Source organism: Protopterus annectens, chromosome 12.part0 (assembly GCF_019279795.1).
Source record: "Protopterus annectens isolate FY-2018-M chromosome 12.part0, PAN1.0, whole genome shotgun sequence".
Lineage (NCBI taxonomy): Eukaryota > Metazoa > Chordata > Ceratodontiformes > Protopteridae > Protopterus > Protopterus annectens.
Window position 1 is genome coordinate 1377874142 of NC_056746.1, and position 18515 is coordinate 1377892656.

An 18515-nucleotide genomic window follows, 5' to 3' on the forward strand; every position below is an offset into this window, starting at 1 on the left:
AGCAGACAAAAGTGTGTAAAGAGCTTCCAAAACGGGAGGAACTGCAGAAAGTCTGGGGGAAATCATATGCAAGATCACAGCATCTCTTCTGGACGTCAGACATCTGAGAGCTTTCTCAATGAAAATTTTCCATCATTTTAATAATGGTATCCCCAAAACAAGTTCTTGGATCAGGAAGTCAGGGGAACATGTACCCTTCTCCTCTGACCCCAAAGCAAGAGGTGAGTGAATGTAGGAGGAATAAGCGTAACATTCTTCACCTGAATGGACATCCTCAGCACATGAGAAGAGACGGACTCCCTAGCTGTTTTAGAGGGCGTGGAAGGAAGAGGAGAATCAAACAGTAGAAGGGACGGGCAAACCCCGCGGAGGCTTCAAAAAAGGCCTGGGTCATGTCGTAGCACTCCTTTTAGTGGGCTGTAGCAACAGCACTCACATGCCTGGTTTTTTGTTTATCTTTCTTTTTACAGGAACATCAGTCCTAACAAACTTAAGTTCGGAACCCTGACTTGCCTCTATAAACGGACAGTACAGTTGTGTACCTACCATAAATGTAGATGTTCGAGTGTATTCACCGTTGCAGCCATTACACTTGGGTTATCCTGCTGGCAGGCTACCCACAGTCGTCCTGAATTCCAAAGTCCTGGTCCGGCATCGGTTGCTGTCGCCTCTTCCCTGACGTCAGTGCGCTAGGGGTATAAAAGATGCAGCCGGCGCCATTTTCTTCAGTTTTTCTTGCCCCAGATGTCAGGTGCCCCCAAAAAGGTAGGCTAAAAAATTCTGATTATAAAAAAGCATGCACATAACCTTCATCTACAAGCAAATACACCACATAGGTTGTATAGAATAGAGAAGTACAGATAAGTCCCAGCAATGAAAGGGGGATGGTGGGAGGGTAACCTGGACTGCAACAGTGAATACACTCGAACATCTACATTTATGGTAGGTACACAACTGTACTATGTTCATCGTGTTTCACTGTTGCAGTCATTACACTTGGGTTGAATCCCAAAGCTGAGGTTGGGTGGCTGGGCCTAAATAGAATTAGGAGTGGCTACAAGGCCCTGCAAAACTGCAGTGGCAAAGCCTGCTCTGTATTTAAGAGTAAAGAGGTAAGTGGTAGTGCTTTGTAAAAGTGTGCACTGAAGTCCAGGTTGCAGCCTCCAAAATGTCCTTGGTTGGTACTCCTCAAAGGAAGGCTGCTCTGGTAGAATGTGGCCTAATACCCTTAGGCACTGATTTGCCATGTTGTGAATAAAATGAAACGAATGCAGTGGCCTATCCATTTTGAAACAGTCTGCTTTGACATAGCTTTTCCTTGCGATCCTGCAGCATATGCCACTAAGAGTTGCTCAGTCTTTCTGAAAGCTTTAGTTTTGTCTAAGTAAAAGCATAGCGGTCTGTGTATGTCCAAAGAATGCAGAAGTCTCTCCCCCTTATTCTGCGGGTTTGGATAAAAAGTAGGCAAATGAATGGTTTGGTTAAGAGCCACACTGGACACTACCTAAGGCATAAATGTTGGGTTTGTCCTTAGAGAAGCCCTGTCCGGATGAAAAATAATAAAAGGTTCCACAGCCATTAGTGCCTGTAACTCTGAGACTCTTCTTGCTGAAGTTATTGCTAGGAGAAGAGCTGTTTTCCATGATAAGTATTTTATCTCAGCTGTACTGGCTGGCTCAAAAGGAGGCAGTGTGAGTTTTTCCAAGACAAAATTGGGGTCCCATGCAGGTATTGGAGCTCTCCTTGGAGGTCTTATGTTTCTGGCCCCTCTGAGATACTGCCTTAGCAGTGGATGAGAAAAAATAGGTGGGTCCGTATTGTAATGAGCTGAAATGGCAGAGGCATGGATCTTAATTGATGAGAAGGATAGGCCTTTGTCCAACATCTCAGTTAGGTACTGTAAAATCTGAGGAATATTTGGTACAAGCGTGTCAATTCCTTGTGCCTGGTTCCAAGCACAGAATCTCTTCCATTTTTCTGCATAAGATTTTCTGGTGCTGTGCCGCCTGGCCTCCAAAATAACATCCATAACTGCTTTAGAGAGAGGTGTGTTCTGAATGGTTACATTATCCGCCATGCCACCAGATTTAGGGTTCTGAGTTGGCTGTGCAAGATCTGATTGTTTTGTTGGGTCAGCAAATGAGGGATTTGAGGTAATGCCCAGGCTGGGCCTTGAGACAAGCTCTTTAAGATTGGGTACCAGTGCTGGCGTGGCCAGTTGGCCAGTCTGGGGCAATCAGGATAATTTTTGGCTTCTCTTGTCTGACCTTTAGGAGTACCTTGGGGAGGAGAGGCAGAGGCATATACTGTAAGGGCTTTCCAGCTGAATGAAAGGGCGTCCACTTTCCATGCTTATTTGTGATAAGTCCTAGTGCAGAATCTCTGTAGCTGGCAGTTGTGAGGGGAGGCAAATAGATTGATGTCTGGGCATCCCCATTTCCCTGTTTTCGTGCTGAAGATTTGTGGATCTAGTTTCCACTCATGAGGATCCATGAGATTTCTGCTCAGTTCGTCTGCCAAAGTATTTGTCTTTCCTGGTAGGAATTGTGCTTGCAGTTGTACTTGATAAGTCAATGCTGTGTTCCACAAAGTCATGGCTTGTCTGCAGAGGGGGTAGGAATGTGTGCCTCCTTGTTTATGTACCACACGACTGTAGTATTGTCCGTCTTTGTCAGCAGTTGTCCCTGATGAAGTAGGTCCTTGAAGGCTGTCAGGGCATTCTCTACAGCTAGCATCTCTTTTTGATTGATATGAAGATGCATTTGGCTTATGGGCCAGCGCCCTGAATACATTTTCCTGCCATGTGTGCCCCCCAGGCATAATCTGATGCATCTGTTGTTAGTGTCTGCCTAGCTGTGGGTAAAGTGAATGGCTGCCCCTTGTTGTGGTGACAGGCCTGTGCACACCATCGAAACTCCTGTTGCAGGCAGGGAATGAGAGTAATTAATGTTTCCAGGCTGTGGCAATGCTGAGTCCAAACACTTTTTAGATACCATTGTAGTTTCCTCATATGCAGTTTTGCATATGGAATTAGTAGAATGCAGGATGCCATGTAGCCCAGAGCCTGCAGAATTTTTCTTGCAAATAACTGGGTCTTTGTTGCCATGCCTTCGAAGTAAGAAGTCAGTTGCCTTTGTCTGGTGTGAGATAAGCCATCTGGGCAGTTGTATTTAAGCTTGCACCCAGGAATATTATCTCTTGAGAGGGTACTTGTTTTGATTTCTTCTCGTTTACTGTTTACCCTAGGCAAATTAGTAATCTTTTTACAAACGCCAGATACTTTAGTAGAATGGCTTTGGTCTCTGCTTGAATAAGGCAGTCGTCCAAGTAGGGATATATTTGAATTCCTCTTTATCTGCAAAATGCAATTACTGGTGCCAGGCATTTTGTGAAGACCCTGGGCGCAGTAGATAAGCCAAAGAGCAGTGCAGAGAATTGGTAGTGCATTCAGCCAGCTATGAATCTGAGGTATCTTCTGCAAGATTGTCTGATTGGGATATGCAGGTATGCCTCTTTGAGGTCCAAAGTTACAAGCCAAGCCTTCTTGCCCAGCATGGGCAGAAGCTGCTGCGGAGTCAACATTTTGAATTTTGGAACGTCCAGAAAAGTATTTAGAATAGACAGCTCCAGAATTGGTCTCCAGGTTTTGTCCTTTCTTGGTACTAAGAAAAGTCTTGAGTAAAATCCTTGTCCCTGCTCTTGTTGTAGCACTGGCTGAATAGCCCTCATGTCCATGAGAGACGAAACTTGTTTTTGTGCCTCTGGCCATTGATTATGTGGCAGGTCTGGCATACCTTTTGCCTTTGGAAGGGTGTGAAAGTGGAACCTGCAGCCCTGAGAGACTATATTTAAGACCCATTTGTCCTGGGTGATCATGTGCCAATTTTGTGGAAAAAGTGCTAGCTTTCCCCCTAATGGTGCTGCCAAAAGATAAGTGCTTGGCATTGGCAGATTCTGTTCCTTTAACCAAGCATGCCTTCTAATGACAGAACCTGTAACTGCGGCCCTGCAAGAGGCCTCCAGTGAATCAAAACCACATTGCAAAGTATGCTTTCCCACTTGTTCAGCTGCATGCAATAAATCTGGCATTTCCTTGTTCTCAGAGCATTCAGAATTTGTCAACATTTTCTGCTTTAACAGTGACATTAAATATTGCTGATATTTAAGCATATGAAACTGACAATTTAAAGCCCTTACAGCCAAGGTAGCAGAAGTGTAAACTTTTCCCCCCCCATCTGTCCAGTGCTCCTGAATCCCTATCTGAGGGGACAGGGTTTTTTGGAGTAGAGTCCTTGACCCCTTTGGGACCCTGAGATATAGTTTCTGGGTCAGCAGCAGGGTTTTTGTATAGAAATTTATGAGAACCTGGAACCCTGTAGTATCTGACTGAACAGATGCAGGAGGTAAAGAGTCGGGAGACAGTCCAGACTCTGAAAATACATCTACAATGTCTAGAACAGGTGGAATAGCAAGAGGTCTGTGCTGAGGTAGTAGAAGAAAGTTTCTGAGCCTTTTTTTAGATTCTGAATAATCTTGGCTCTCCCACTGGAAATGCTCCCTCATGGTATGCAGGGTTTTCCCAAAGGAATAATCCTCAGGAGGAGAAGCTGAAGGAATAGATTCTTCAGCATCAGAATCCTCATAGGGATGAATATCCCTGTTCTGAAGAGGAGTCACAGGAAATGGAAACCTGATCAGAGGAATCATATTCAGTGTCTTGCCTAGGCCTTTTATCAGGAGGGGGATGGGAACCCCTGATCAAAGTAATTAGGTCTTCGGCCATTTTGAGCATCTGTTTCTTAGGCATGGAAGTCTGTCTTGGAGAATGCAGTACTTGTTTCCTTGTCTTTAAAACTGTTTTAGTCTTTGTCTTGGATGCTGAAGTTGGCTTGACATAAAGCAGAGTAGGTCTGAAAACACCCTCAGAAGCCGATGCCTGCTCAGCGGCTTCGGACCCATCTGAGGGATTAGTTTCCGAAGGCCCAATACCTTGAGTATCCAGAGGCCTAGTTGTCTCCACGTGGGAGTCTGAGGCGGCCTGTGGCTCTGAGGTAGCGGGTGTCAGGGGCTGTGAAAGTGCCTCACTGAGAACCGGCGACTGGCCTAGAAGAGGCTTTGCCGTCGGTTTTGGACCTCGGATGCCTGTCCTTTTCTTTATCCTTGCACTTTTTATGAACTCCGGTCGTTGGCTGTTCCAACGGCATTACATAGTTTAACTTACGGCCAAAGTAATGAAATGCAAAATCGTACCGACGCTTAATAGTGCGTTGGTTAAATCTAGCACAAAACCGACAACTAGCAACGTCGTGGTCAGGGCCTAGGCAAGGAATACAGTAAGAATGAAAATCCTTATGAGATATTTGCTTCCCACAAGAAATACAATTGTTAACTTTTTCTGACATCGGTCTGGAGCAAGAAAAACGTTTCCCCAATGGGGTACTTAGCTTTACTGAAGACTTCAGATCTGAAATTCAATTTCGAAATCTCAGGAGTCGGCCGACCGGCACTTGCGAACTGCTTTTGCTTCGGGCACCGCGCGGCAAGAAAGACTGGAGAAAATGGCGCCGGCTGCATCTTTTATACCCCTGGCGCACTGACGTCAGAGAACAGGCGATTGCAACCAACGCCGGACCAGGACTTTGGAATTCAGGCCGGCTGTGGGTAAGCCTGCCAGCAGGATAACCCAAGTGTAATGACTGCAACAGTAAAACACGACGAACAGCTGATATTTCTTTTCTTACAAAATTACCAGCAACAGTTCAATGGACATCGGCTCAGCCTCAGACAACGCGCGAACGGCAAGTCCTGTATCAGTCTCCAGTGGAGTCACAACAGAGGGATTGTGTCGGAATCAGAGACTCCTCGGTTTCTTCATCTGACTCTAGCTGTGATCCACCCCCCCCCCCCCCCCCCACAAAAAAAGGCACTTCTCGTGTCTCTCCTTATGGGGAATCTGCCTCCCATACTCACATTTCCCCTTTCTGGAGGCCATATACCTACAATAAAACAAACCAGGAGAATAAGGAAGAAACCCCATCAGGGTACTTATCTGCCCAAGGCTTGGAGAATTGCATGAGACATGTGACCTTCAGACCAAATTCAAAATGCTGCCTTTGGACCGACGGCAAAGTTGTTGAGGATTGGGTGCTTGGACAGCATTTATGTACCTTATATCTTGGATGCTGGACATATTTGTGACTTTGGCAAATGGAAGGGTCCAGGCTTTGGTATGCTGACTGGATGTACAGCTACCCTCAGCAGGATATCCCTAACAAATACTGGAACAGTTATTAAGGAAGGCCATCAGCAATGAGGTGGTGCATGTTTAGGCTGTGAGTTATATCTGTGGAGCATGCATGGCACACCAAATCCTAATGGTTAATGAAGACAATATTCTAAGCAGATTCAAGGTTTACAAAGCTGAGCCGTAAAGTACACATGTACTAAGACATAGTCAAGACAAATAATGGCATGTCTGTAAAAGAAGCATCATTGAAGCAAACTGCCACACCTCTAGTAGACAAGCATGACACTTCCAGAATGGACAGTTTACTGCTTGAAGACATAGATGATGCAGTTGGCAGTCCACGTGAAAAAGGTTAATTTGGTAAATGCAAGCCCTTCATCCCATGGTGAGGGTGAATAAACAACTGTCGACTTTCTCTCAACTCATGCAAATACTTGGGGAAAACCGGAATACACATCAACAGTGTGCATGTTTTTTTTTTTTTTCCTTTCTGGCCTCTTCCCAACACATGCACTAGCTAGAAAATGAAATAAAGCTGTGAATTATACAAATGCTGGGAAAAAAAATTCTTCAAAAAATCCACTAGTTGATTTGTCTGCTCTACAGAAATTAACTTACTTTTCCAATCTGTCAGACTGAAGTGTCACACAATTAAAATGATGATAGATCAGCATTGGTCCACTGTCCAAAACCTTTACGACATTATGCCACAGGCTCCACTTAGCTCAGTGTGAGAAAATTTTCCAGGCTAAAGCTACTACCCTTACCCATACTGCAACATAGCCCACCCTTCTCCAGGTACAAAATGTTAACCTGATAGCTCAGCATGACAAAGTACAGTTGTGTACACTTAACATAAATGTAGATGTTAAGAGTGTATTCACTGTTGCAGTACTGACCATGTGGGATTTCCTGCCATGTATGCCCTTGGCTGGCCTGACTACCAGAATAAACATATCCCTCCTCAGGCTGGCAGACATCCTATGAGATGTCAGCAGGCTTGGGTACACAGGGAGCCAGCAGATGCCATGATTTCAGTTTTTTCTTGCTCCCATAGAAGGTACAAACCCCCAGGATGAACAATAAGGAAGGGTCTAAGACAGAAACTAGGCCAGGCTGCCGGAACACCCATGGGGCCCACCGTCTTCAGAAGAAGACAGAAGCAAACTACTACTGTAGGCAAAGGGGAGACGGAGGTAGGGAAAGAACACTGCAACAGTGAATACACTCGAACATCTACATTTATAATAAGTGTACACAACTGTACTATGTTCTTTGTATTTCACTGTTCCAGTCTTTACTTGTGGGATGATTCCCAAAGCTGAGATGACAGTTGAAGGAAGCTTATGGACAGGATAGGATGTCCTGCAGGATGGCAGTGGTGAATCCTGCTCCAGAAACAGCTGATAAGTGGTAGTGTTTAGTAAAGGTATGCACAGATGACCAGGTAGCAGCTTCCAAAATGTCTTTGGTAGGGACTCCCTTTAGGAAGGCAGCAGAGGTAGTACTACCCCTATTAGAGTGAGCTCTGACAGCTTCAGATGGCTTTTTACCATGATGGCTGCAGCAAAAGGAAATACAGTGAGAGATCCACTTGGTAACAGTTTGTTTGGAAACTGGGTTCCCTTCAGAGCCAGTGGCAAAGGACACAGAGTTGGTCTGATTTTCTGAAAGATTTAGTTCTGTCAAGATAGTGGCAGAGCTTTCTATGCACATTCAAGGAATAAAGAATTCTCTCCCCCTTGTTCTGAGGAATGGGGAAGAAGGTGGATGGGTGTATGGCTTGACTCAATGATGTGTCGTGAGCACACTGTGCATAAAGGATGGGTTAGTCCTGAGGGATACTGTCTGGGGGGAATATGAGAAATGGTTCCACTACCATGACAGCTTGTAGCTCAGAGACCATCCTAGCTGAGGTGATGTGATAGCCAGTAAAAGGGCAGTCTTTCAAATTAAAAAATTTAGGTCAGCAGAGGCTTCTGGTTCAGAGGGGGTGGGGTGGGGGTGGGGGGTGGTTGTAGGGTCATTTTTTTCCAAAATAAAACTGAGGTTCCATGGAGGTGTGGGTTGCCACCTGGGAAATCTGATGCGGGTCACTCCCCCAAAGGGACTGTTTCAGCAGGGGGTGTGAAAAGATAGGAGGAAGAACTGAGATGTGGGTTGAAATGGCAGAGGTGTGAATTTTGATGGAAGAAAAGGATAGGTCTCTGTCAACCAGGGTAGCCAAGTAGTCTAAAATTGCAGAGATATTGGCTGAATTAGGATCAAGGCCTTCCTGATGGCACCAGATGGAGAATCTTTTCCACTTGGAAGAGTAGGATTTCCTAGTACTAGGCCTTCTGGCCTCTTTAAGAACATCTTGAACGTGTTTGCTTAGGGCATGTGCAGAGGTGGATGCTGGGGGATTATCCAATGCCTAAGTCTCTGCAGACTGGGATGCACAAACCTCCCACTGTTTTGAGTCAGAAGGCCCACTCTCTGAAGAAACTGCCACAGACTTCCGTTGGTTAAACTTAGTAGCAGAGGACACCAGTCCTGCCTGGGCCAGTATGGGGCTATCAGAATGCCTCTGGGGCTCTCTTGCCAGAGTTTCAGGAGAACCCAAGGAAGGGGGGGGGGGGGGTGATGCATAAAGGAAAAGGTGGGTCCAAAGGAAGAAGAAAGCATCCATCTTCCAGGTTGTGAATTTCCCATTTGCCTTGGGATTGAAGGTGCTGGAAACAAGACCCCCAGGCTGTCTTTGAAGTATCTGTTGTTAAAGTTGACCCAGAGGGATGAACCTGAAGGGGAGACCTAGGTTCTGAACACAAGCCTGTGCCGACCATGCAAATTCCTCCTTGAGACAAGGGATCAGCTGAATTTCGGTTGCCAGGGATTGTGAGTGCTGGCACCACAGACTCTCGAGGTACCACTTGAGTTTCCTCACATGTAGCATGACCAGAGGATCATGAGGATACAAGATGCCATGTAGCCTAATGCTCTGAAGAATTCCCTGGCTGAGAGGCATTGTCTCTGCATAATGTTTTGGAAGTACTGAGTCAGAAAGGAGACCTTTTTTCCTGGTGGGAAAAAGGCCTTTTGAAGGGAAGAATCCAGAACAGCTCCCAGTAAAACTGTACTGGTGGATGGGTCTGTGCTGGATTTGTGTAAATTTATGGTGAACCCCAAGAAGGTGAGGAGGTTCTGAGAAAAGGCCAGATCACTGAGGAACTTTGACAGGCTTGTGACTTGAATAAGGCAGTCATCTAGATAAAGATAAATTTGGACCTCCTGTTGTTCTGGAGAAGGCAATCACAAAGGCTAAGCACTTTGTGAAAATCCTGGGAGCAGTAGACATGTCAAAGGGCAGTGCAGAGAACTGAAAGTGACTGGTACCTGCTCTGAAACGTAGAAAGCTTCTGCACAATTCCTCTATAGTAATGTGCAAGCAAGGATCCTTTAGATCCAAGGTGACCATTAAGGCCTGGGGATCTATCACAGGTAGGAGCTTCTGATGAGTATTTTCAATTTTGGTACCAGAAGGGACTGATTGAGGATGGACAGGTCCAGAATAGGGCGCCAAGAGCCTTCCTTTCTGGGAACCAGTAATAGCCTGGAGTAGAACCCCTTTAATTTTTGCTGTCCTGGGACTGGTTCCACTGAGCAATGTGAGCAAAGATTGAGAATTTGAGAAAAGGGCCTCTCTTCTTTGATTATGTGAAATATGTAGGAAACCTGAGTATCTTAATGGCTTTTTGAAAGTGAGTCTGTAACCATTTGAGATAATACTCGGAACCCACTTGTCTGAAGTGATGAGGGACCAATTTTGTTTGAACAGGGACAGACTTCCTCCTATCTTTTTGGGAGAGGGTGGGAGCAAGGGGAGGGGAATGGGAGAGTCATTGCTGCTATCTGACAAAACTCTGACCTAAAACTCTCCTGCCTGATGGTTTCTGAGGACCACTGCCTGGGCTTTTGTGATGGTGCTGCCTTTAAGGTCTTTCCCTCCAGGGTTTCCTTTGCCTGATAGGGAAAGGAACAGTGTTTAGTGGGAAAATTCCTACTAAAGCTAGGAGGCTGCACTTGAAGGAAGTCTTTAACAGTCTGCATAGATTTTGCTTCATCTTCCATCTTTTTGAGCGCAGCCTCAGCTTTTGACCTTAAGAGGAGGTCCTTGTCCAGGGCTGTGTCCAGAAGGTTGGACTTGACATGGTTTATGAGGGTCTGCTCCCTAAGCCAAGCATGCCTTCTAATGACAGAACCAGTGACTGCAGGTTGACTGGAGGCCTCCATAGCATCATAGCAGCAGTGTAAAGTGTGTCTAGCCACCTGGAAGCTAGGATGGCAAAGGTCCAACAATTCCTTGAAATGTTCTTGCCCTCCAGGGAAGATGTCTTTTGCTTCATTTGATCTAAAACAGCTTATTGGCATTTGATCATATGAAACTGGCAGTTAAGGGACCTCATGGCTAGGGTTGCAGAAGTGTAAACCTTTTTTATTTATTTATTTTTTTTTTTTTTACAAAACCTATCAAGGGCCCTGCTTTGTCAGCAAGGAAAGGATTTTTAGAAGAGCTAACCCTTGCTCCTTTGGGTCCTGGAGTGACCACCTCTGGATCAGAAGGATTCTTGAAAAGGTATTTATACGAGTCTAGCACTTTGTAGAACCTGTTTTCTGAGGGGGCTGGAGGAAGAGAATTTGGATTCATTGAATAATCCATAAAGACATCCTCTACAAACTCCAATACAGGACTAATAGCCACAGGTTTGTGTTCTGACAAGACAAGAAACTCCCTAACCCTCTTTTTTGATTGTGGGGCCTTCCACTGAAAATCTTCCCTCACGGCATGGAGAATTTCCCCAAAAGTGATGTCTTCAGTAGATGAAGCTGAAGCCAGATTCTCTTCAGAATCTGAATCTTCAAAAGAAGTAAGGAGGGGTCCCTCCCTCAAAGGCAGATTCCTCCTGGTTAGAATCCATATCAGAATCAGGAGGCTCAGAGAAAGCATCGGGGGTAGGATCCCTCTTTCTTTTCCCTGGGAAAGACTCCAAAGGGGATTGCCTAGCTCTGACTATAGAAATAAGGTCTTCAGCTAATTTTACCAGGTCTTGCAGATATCCCTGTGCATGGCAGCTGGTACACCTTGGCACAGGGCCTGAAGTAGAACCCTTCTTATAGGTAGCTCTGGCCTTGGGCCTAGGTCCATCCACAATTCTGATGCCAGTCTGTCTGTAAGGATAAGCTGATGAAGGCCGACATCACAAAGGGACATCGCCAGTAAAAGATCACTCGTTGGAAGCAGATGTCTGCTGAGTGACCCCAGACCCAACAAACAAAGTCAAGGGGGTCTTGACAGAGGCCTGCACCACCACCTCAGTCGCAGAAGGGGGCTGCAAAAGCAACTCGCCTTCCTCAGCGATAACGAGCCTTGTTGGACTAGAAGATAGAGAACGACGGTCATCCGAGCCATAAGCTGGTGTCTCGTTTCCTCACCTTTCCTATGATTAGGAAGCTCAACCTCAGGATGACCAGCAGACACCATCGGATGATGCAAAGAAAATGGGAGACTAAGATGCCTAGCTAAGATATCAGCCCTATGCCTGATGGTCCTAGAGTTGGAATGGGTGCAGAAACAACAATTAGGAGCATTGTGATCAGGGTCTAGACAAGTGACACAGCGAATGGAAGTCTTGGTGTGGAATTTGATTACCACAGAGGACACAATTGTTAACCTTATCTGACATGGGTTAAAGCAAGCAAGAAAAAGAGTTCCCCAACAAGGTACTTAGCTTTCAGACGACTCTCTGGTGCGAACTGACTGATGCACTAAATAATGCTTCAGGCTCTGATGACAAGAAAAGACTGACATCATGGCATCAGTTGGCTCTTTGCATAACCAGGCTTACGTATGTTGGATAGGACATCAGCCACCCTAAGGAGAAGGGAGATATTTACTCTGGTAGTCGGGCCGGCCAAGGACTTACACAGAAGGAAATCCCACAAGTCAGGACTGCAACAGTGAAACACGAAGTACAGTTGTGTACACTTACCATAAATGTAGATGTTCGAGTGTATTCACTGTTGCAGTCATTACATTTGGGTAATCTGCTTGCAGGCTGCCCTCAGCTGGCCTGATTAACAAAGTCTTGGGTCCTGCGTCGGTTGCTGTCCCTTCATCCATGACGTCAGGAGTATAAAACATACAGCAGACGCCATTACATCAGTTTTTCTTGCCCCAGATATCAGGTGCCCCCCCTAATGGGGAGCAAATAAACATAAAAACACAAAGGTATACCTCCAACAAAAAGCAAATACACCAAAAAGGCTTTAAAGTAAAGGAAAGTAGAGGTATAGCCAGAAGACGTTAGGGGGCTGGAGGCAGGGTAACCCAGACTGCAACAGTGAATACACTCAAACATCTACATTTATGGTAAGTGTACACAACTGTACTATGTTCATGTTTCACTGCTGCAGTCATTACATTTGGGTAGATTTCCAAAGCTATGGTTGGGAGTTTATATAGCATTAGGGCCAGCTATAAAGCCTTGCAAGACAGCAGTGGCAAAGCCAGCTCTGGATTTAGAGAAAATTGGCAAATGATAATGGTTGTTGAAAGTATGTACAGAACTCCAGGTAGCAGCTTCTAGGATGTCTCTGGTAGGAACACCTCTGAGAAAGACTGCAGAAGTGGATGCAGCCCTGGTGGAGTGAGATCTGATCCCCTGGGGGATAGGTTTTCCATGGTGCTTATAGCAGAAATGAATGCAATGGGTTATCCATTTAGAAATGGTTTGTTTTGAAACAGCCTTCCCCTCTGCCCCTGCAGCAAATGCTACCAGCAGTTGTTCAGATTTTCTTCGAGGTTTAGTCCTGTCCAAGAAGAATCTAAGTTGTCTGTGTACGTCCAAGGAATGCAGAATCCGTTCCTCTTTGTTCTGTGGATTGGGAAAAAAGGTTGGCAAATGAATGGACTGATTAAGAGCCACACTGGATACCACCTTGGGCATGAAGGATGGATTGGTCCTGAGTGACACACTGTCCGCATGAAAGATGATGAAAGGCTCGACTGCCATAAGGGCCTGTAATTCAGATATCCTTTTAGCTGAAGTGATTGCTAAAAGGAAAGCAATTTTCCAAGAAAGAAATTTTAAGTCTGCAGTAGCAGCTGGCTTGAAAGGAGGTAAAGTGAGTTTCTCCAATACAAAGTTAAGGTCCCAGGCAGGGGTTGGAGCTCTCCTGGGTGGTCTCAAATTTTTGGCCCCTCTGGGGTACTGCTTGTGCAGAGGATGAGAGAAGAGGGGAAGTTCTGTGTTATAATGAGCTGAGATGGCTGAGGCGTGGATTTTAATGGAGGAAAAAGACAGGTCCTTGTGTGAAGCATCTCAGTTAAGTATTGCAAAATCTGAAGTAAATTGGGCGCTGCTGTGCTCATCCCTTGAGACTGGTTCCAGGCACAGAATCTTTTCCATTTTTCAGCATAAGATTTTCTAGTATTAGGCCTCCTTGCCTCTAAGATGACATCCATCACAGGTTTGCTGAGGGATGATAAGGGTGAGTTTAAATAATTAGCCAGGCTGCAAGGTTCAATGTTGGAAGCTGAGGGTGCAGAATCTGGTTCTCCTGCTGAGACAGCAGGGAAGGGGTCTGATGCAGGTGCCATGGAGATCACTGCGACACAATGCGCAGGAGGGGGTACCAGTGTTGGCATGGCCAATCGGGAGGAACCAAAATCATCCTTGGCTTGTCCTGTTTGACTTTTAGTAGAACTTTGGAGAGCAGAGGCAGCAGGGGGAAGGCATAGACGGACAGATTTTTCCAGCTGAAAGACAGAGCATCCACTTTCCATGCTTGATTGTGGGGAGTCCTTATGCAAAACATGTCCAATTGGTAGTTCTTGGGGGACGCAAATAGGTCTATGTCCGAGCTCCCCCATTCACTTGTCAACATGTTGAAAATCCTTAGTTCCAGTTTCCACTCGTGTGGGTCCATGAGGTTTCTGTTTAGTCCATCTGCCAGTGTATTTAATTTTCCTGGCAGGAATTGAGCTTGTAGGTGCACTTGGTAGCTCAAGGCTGTGTTCAACAATGCCATGGCTAGTCTGCAGAGGGGGTAGGAATGTGTACCCCTCTGCTTGTTTATGTACCACATAATCGTGGTGTTGTCCGTCTTTACCATTAGTTGTCCTGGAAGAATGTAGTCCTTGAAGCTTGTCAGAGCATTCTGTACAGCTAACATTTCTTTTTGATTGATATGTAGGTGCATTTGACTTGGGTTCCATTTGCCCTGAATGCACTTCCCTGCCAGGTGAGCCCCCCATGCATAGTCTGATGCATCTGTTAGTATTTGGGCGGCAGGGGGTAGAGTGAAAGGTAGTCCCTTGATTTGGTGGCAGGCCTCTGCCCATCAGAGGAACTCTAGGCGCAGGCAAGGTATGACAGGAATCATTGTTTCGAGGCTGTGAGAATGTTGACTCCATAGGCTTTCTAGATACCACTGCAGTTACCTCATATGCAGTCTTGCATATGGAATTAGAAGAATGCAGGCGGCCATGAAACCCAAGGCTTGCAGTACTTGTCTTGCAGACTGCAGGGTTTTTGTGGCCACTTATCAAATGAATTTGCTTTTCTGGCGTGAGGTAAGCCATCTGGGAAGTTGTATTCAAGATTGCTCCCAGGAATGTAATTTGTTGACAGGGTACCAGTTGTGATTTCATTTATGGTGTACCCCAGACAAGTTAAACCCTTTTTAAAAATGCCAGATGATTTAAAAGTATGCCCTGGCTTTCTGCCTGAATTAGACAATCGTGCAGGTATGGGGTATACTTGAATACGTCTTTGCCTGCAAAATGCAATAACCGGAGCCAGGCACTTTGTGAACACCCTGGGTGCAGTAGACAAGCCAAAGGGCAGTGCAGAGAACTGATAATGCCTGTAGCCTGCTTTGAAGCATAGGTATTCTTCTTCAAGATTCCCTGATTGGGATGTGCAGGTATGCTTTTTTTTAAATCTAGTGTTGCCAACCAGGCATCTTTGCCTAGCATAGGAAGTAATTGAAGAGTCAGCATCTTGAATTTTGGAATCTCCAGAAAGGTGTTTAGAGTAAACAGGTCCAGGACTGGACGCCATGATTTGTCTTTTCTGGGTACCAGGAAAAGTCTGGAGTAGTAACCTTGTCCCTTTTCCTCTTCTGGTACCAGTTGAATAGCCCCCATGCTTAAGACAGAAAGTACTTGTTTTTGAGCCTCTGCCCACTGATTTGGGGGCAGGTTCGGCCACCAACTTGGTATTGGCAACGTGTGGAAATGAAATCTGTATCCCTGGGACACTATTTAAAACCCATTTGTCCTGGGTTATAAGTCCCCAGTTCTTTGCATGAAGAGCAATCTTTCCCCCCAAAGGGGCGATCAGAAGATAAGTGCTTGGAAATTTTAAAAGGAAGTCATTGAGACTGTTTACCATAGGGGGGTGGGGGTGTCTTGTTATTCCCAGATTTGGAAGTGGAGGCCCCGCACTGCTTAGTTCTGAGAGTCCCCTGGGACTGAAACCTGGGGTTTTTGCTGTGTCTAGGTTTGGTTTGAGAAGACCTGGAAGGGGCTGGAAAGGACCAATTCTTAGTAGGCCAGTGCCTACTAAATCTAGCAGGTTGCACTTGTAAAAAAATCTTTAACAGTTTGCATAGATTTAGCTTTATCTTCCATCTTTTTAAGAACTTGTTCAGCCTTGTTGCCAAACAGGCGGTCCTGATTTAAAGGAGCATCCAACAATTTAGCTTTAACATGATCAGGCAAAGACTGCTCCTTAAGCAAAGCATGCATTCTAAGCGCAGACCCAGTAACAGCAGCCCTGCAAGAGGCCTCTAAAGAATCAAAACCATATTGCAAAGTATGTTTTCCAACTTGTTCAGCAGAATGCATTAAGTCCTGTAAATCTTTATTTTCCACAGTCAGGAATCAACATAATTTTCTGTTTAAGCAATCCAATGACATGCTGCTGATATTTTAACATATAAAATTGGCAATTTAAAGCTCTGATTTCCAAGACTGCTGAAGTATAACCCATTTTACCCCATCTATCCAGCGCCCTGGAGTCTCCATCAGAAGGGGTAGGATTTTTAGCAGTAGAAGCCTCAATGCCCTTGGGCACCTTATCTCTGGATCTGCAGTATGATTTTTGAAAAGGAACTTGTGGGACTCAGGAACCCTGTAGTATCTGTCAGGTTTACTAGGAGCAGGAGGCAGGGAATCAGGGGCCAAACTGGATTGCGAGAAAACCTCATCAACAATGTCTAGTACAGGAGGAATAACCAATGACCTGTGCTGAGGTAGGAGGAAATCCCTAAGCCTCTTTTCTGAATCAGAAAATTCCTGGCTTTCCCAGCGAAAATGCTCCCTTAAAAGATGTATTGTTTCCCCAAAAGAAAAATCCTCAGGAGGGGAAGCCGAGGGAATAGAATCCTCTGCATCAGAATCCTCATAAGTAGGTAAAGACAAATCCAGGTAATCAGAAGAGTCAGAAGAAACAGAATCCTGATCAGAAAATTCATAATCCAACTCAGCACTAGGCCTCTTAGAGGGGGGGTTGACTACCCCTGATTAGAGTTAATGGATCTTCAGCCATTTTTATCATTTGTTTTTTAGGCATAGGGGCCTGAGCATGTGGCCTGGGAGTCTGTCTTTTAGACATGGATCGAGATTTAGGCCTTAGTAATGAAGGAGGCGTCGATTTAATATGCAAGTCTGTAGGCCTGAATACACCCTCAGAAGCCGGTGCCTGCACAGCGGCTCTGGACCTATCCAAGGTAGAGACATCCGCATGTTCCATAGTTGAAGTATCTCGCAGCATACCGGACTCCAAATAGGTCTCAGTAGAGGCCTGTGAATCAGAAGTAACGGGTATCAGGGGCTGCGAAAGCGCCTCACTGAGTACTGGCGACTGGCTTAGGAGAAGCGTCGTCGGCAGTTTTGGACCTCGGCAGCCTGTCTCTATCTTTGCGTTTTTTTGGAATCCCGGTAGTTGGGTGGCTAACTGACGACATTTCTGGATATTTAAACAGAGAACTGAAATATTTAGAGGCAAAAATATACCAACAACGGACAGTGCACTGATTAGATAAAGCACAAAACCGACAGCAAGGTATGTCGTGGTCAGGGCCTAGGCAAGGAATACAGTACGAATGAAAATCTTTATGAGGTATTTGCTTTCCAAAAGTAATGCAATTATTAACTTTTATTGACATCGGTAAGGAGCAAGAAAAAGTTTCCCCAACGGGGTACTTGGCTTTAAGTTGAAAACTTTGGTTCTGATACTCGAAAACGACAATTTCAGGAGTCGGATGACCAGCACTTGTGAACTGCTTTTTCTTCGGGCACCGCACGGCAAGAAAGACTGATGTAATAGTGTTGGCTGCATGTTTTATACCCCGACGACCTGATGTCATGGAAGAAGGGACAGCAACCGATGCAGGACCCAAAACTTTGTTAATCAGGCCGACTGAGGGCAACCTGCAAGCAGATTACCCAAATATAATGACTGCAACAGTGAAACACGAAGAACCTCATCCAAAGATACAAAGACAATCAGTACTCACATGCCTCAAATACACCTCCTTGTTGACCTCATCTGCCCAGGCTAGGGTGGAGGAAGGTGGGAATGATGAAATGGCTAAACAAAGGATCATGTGTACATCTATCATTACATTGCCAAATCAGAATGACCTGGTCCTTCCACTTTAAAACATTTTCAGTCCTAATGTCACCCCTCCCGTGGTATCTCTCTCTCAAAACTGTGGTACAAAGGGAGGACACAAAAGCCGTGATCATACCCAGCTTGTACTGTTTTGTGAAAATATGCAGATCAGCCTATGTCACAGCCATGCAAAGTTATCCAAAGATGCACTCTGGTAAAATGCTTGCAAAGTAGCCACTGCTCTAGTGATGTGCTTGCAGTTGTACTGGCAAGTGTTAACATTTTAAGTAAAATAACTTGCTACAGTCTGACAGTACCTTAGACAGGATGATACTTTTAGAATCCAGCTTTGTAGCATTGCAAGACAGAAATAATTGTGCATCTTTTCAAAACTACATTGCTATGTCCAGATAAAGTCTTACTTGTCTTGCATATCCAGACAATGCAGAGCTTATTCCTCCCCCAATTCAAACAAGTGGAGAACAACACAAGCAGGGCAATGAATTAGTTTAAATTAATTCAATAGTCATCACTGGCATGAAAGTACGCTTTGCTTAAAACTCGAGTCTTCATGCTGAGGTGAAGACGGCAAGAAAGTGTCTTCC

The 18515-nt window shown here is 45.3% G+C and overlaps 1 protein-coding gene across 1 annotated transcript in view; it reads right to left on the reverse strand.

Annotated features, from left to right (window-relative positions):
* The window catches only part of NSFL1C (NSFL1 cofactor), a 565621-nt gene that overhangs the window by 123702 nt on the left and 423404 nt on the right, over nucleotides 1-18515 (reverse strand). The gene's annotated exons all lie outside the window — the stretch shown is intronic.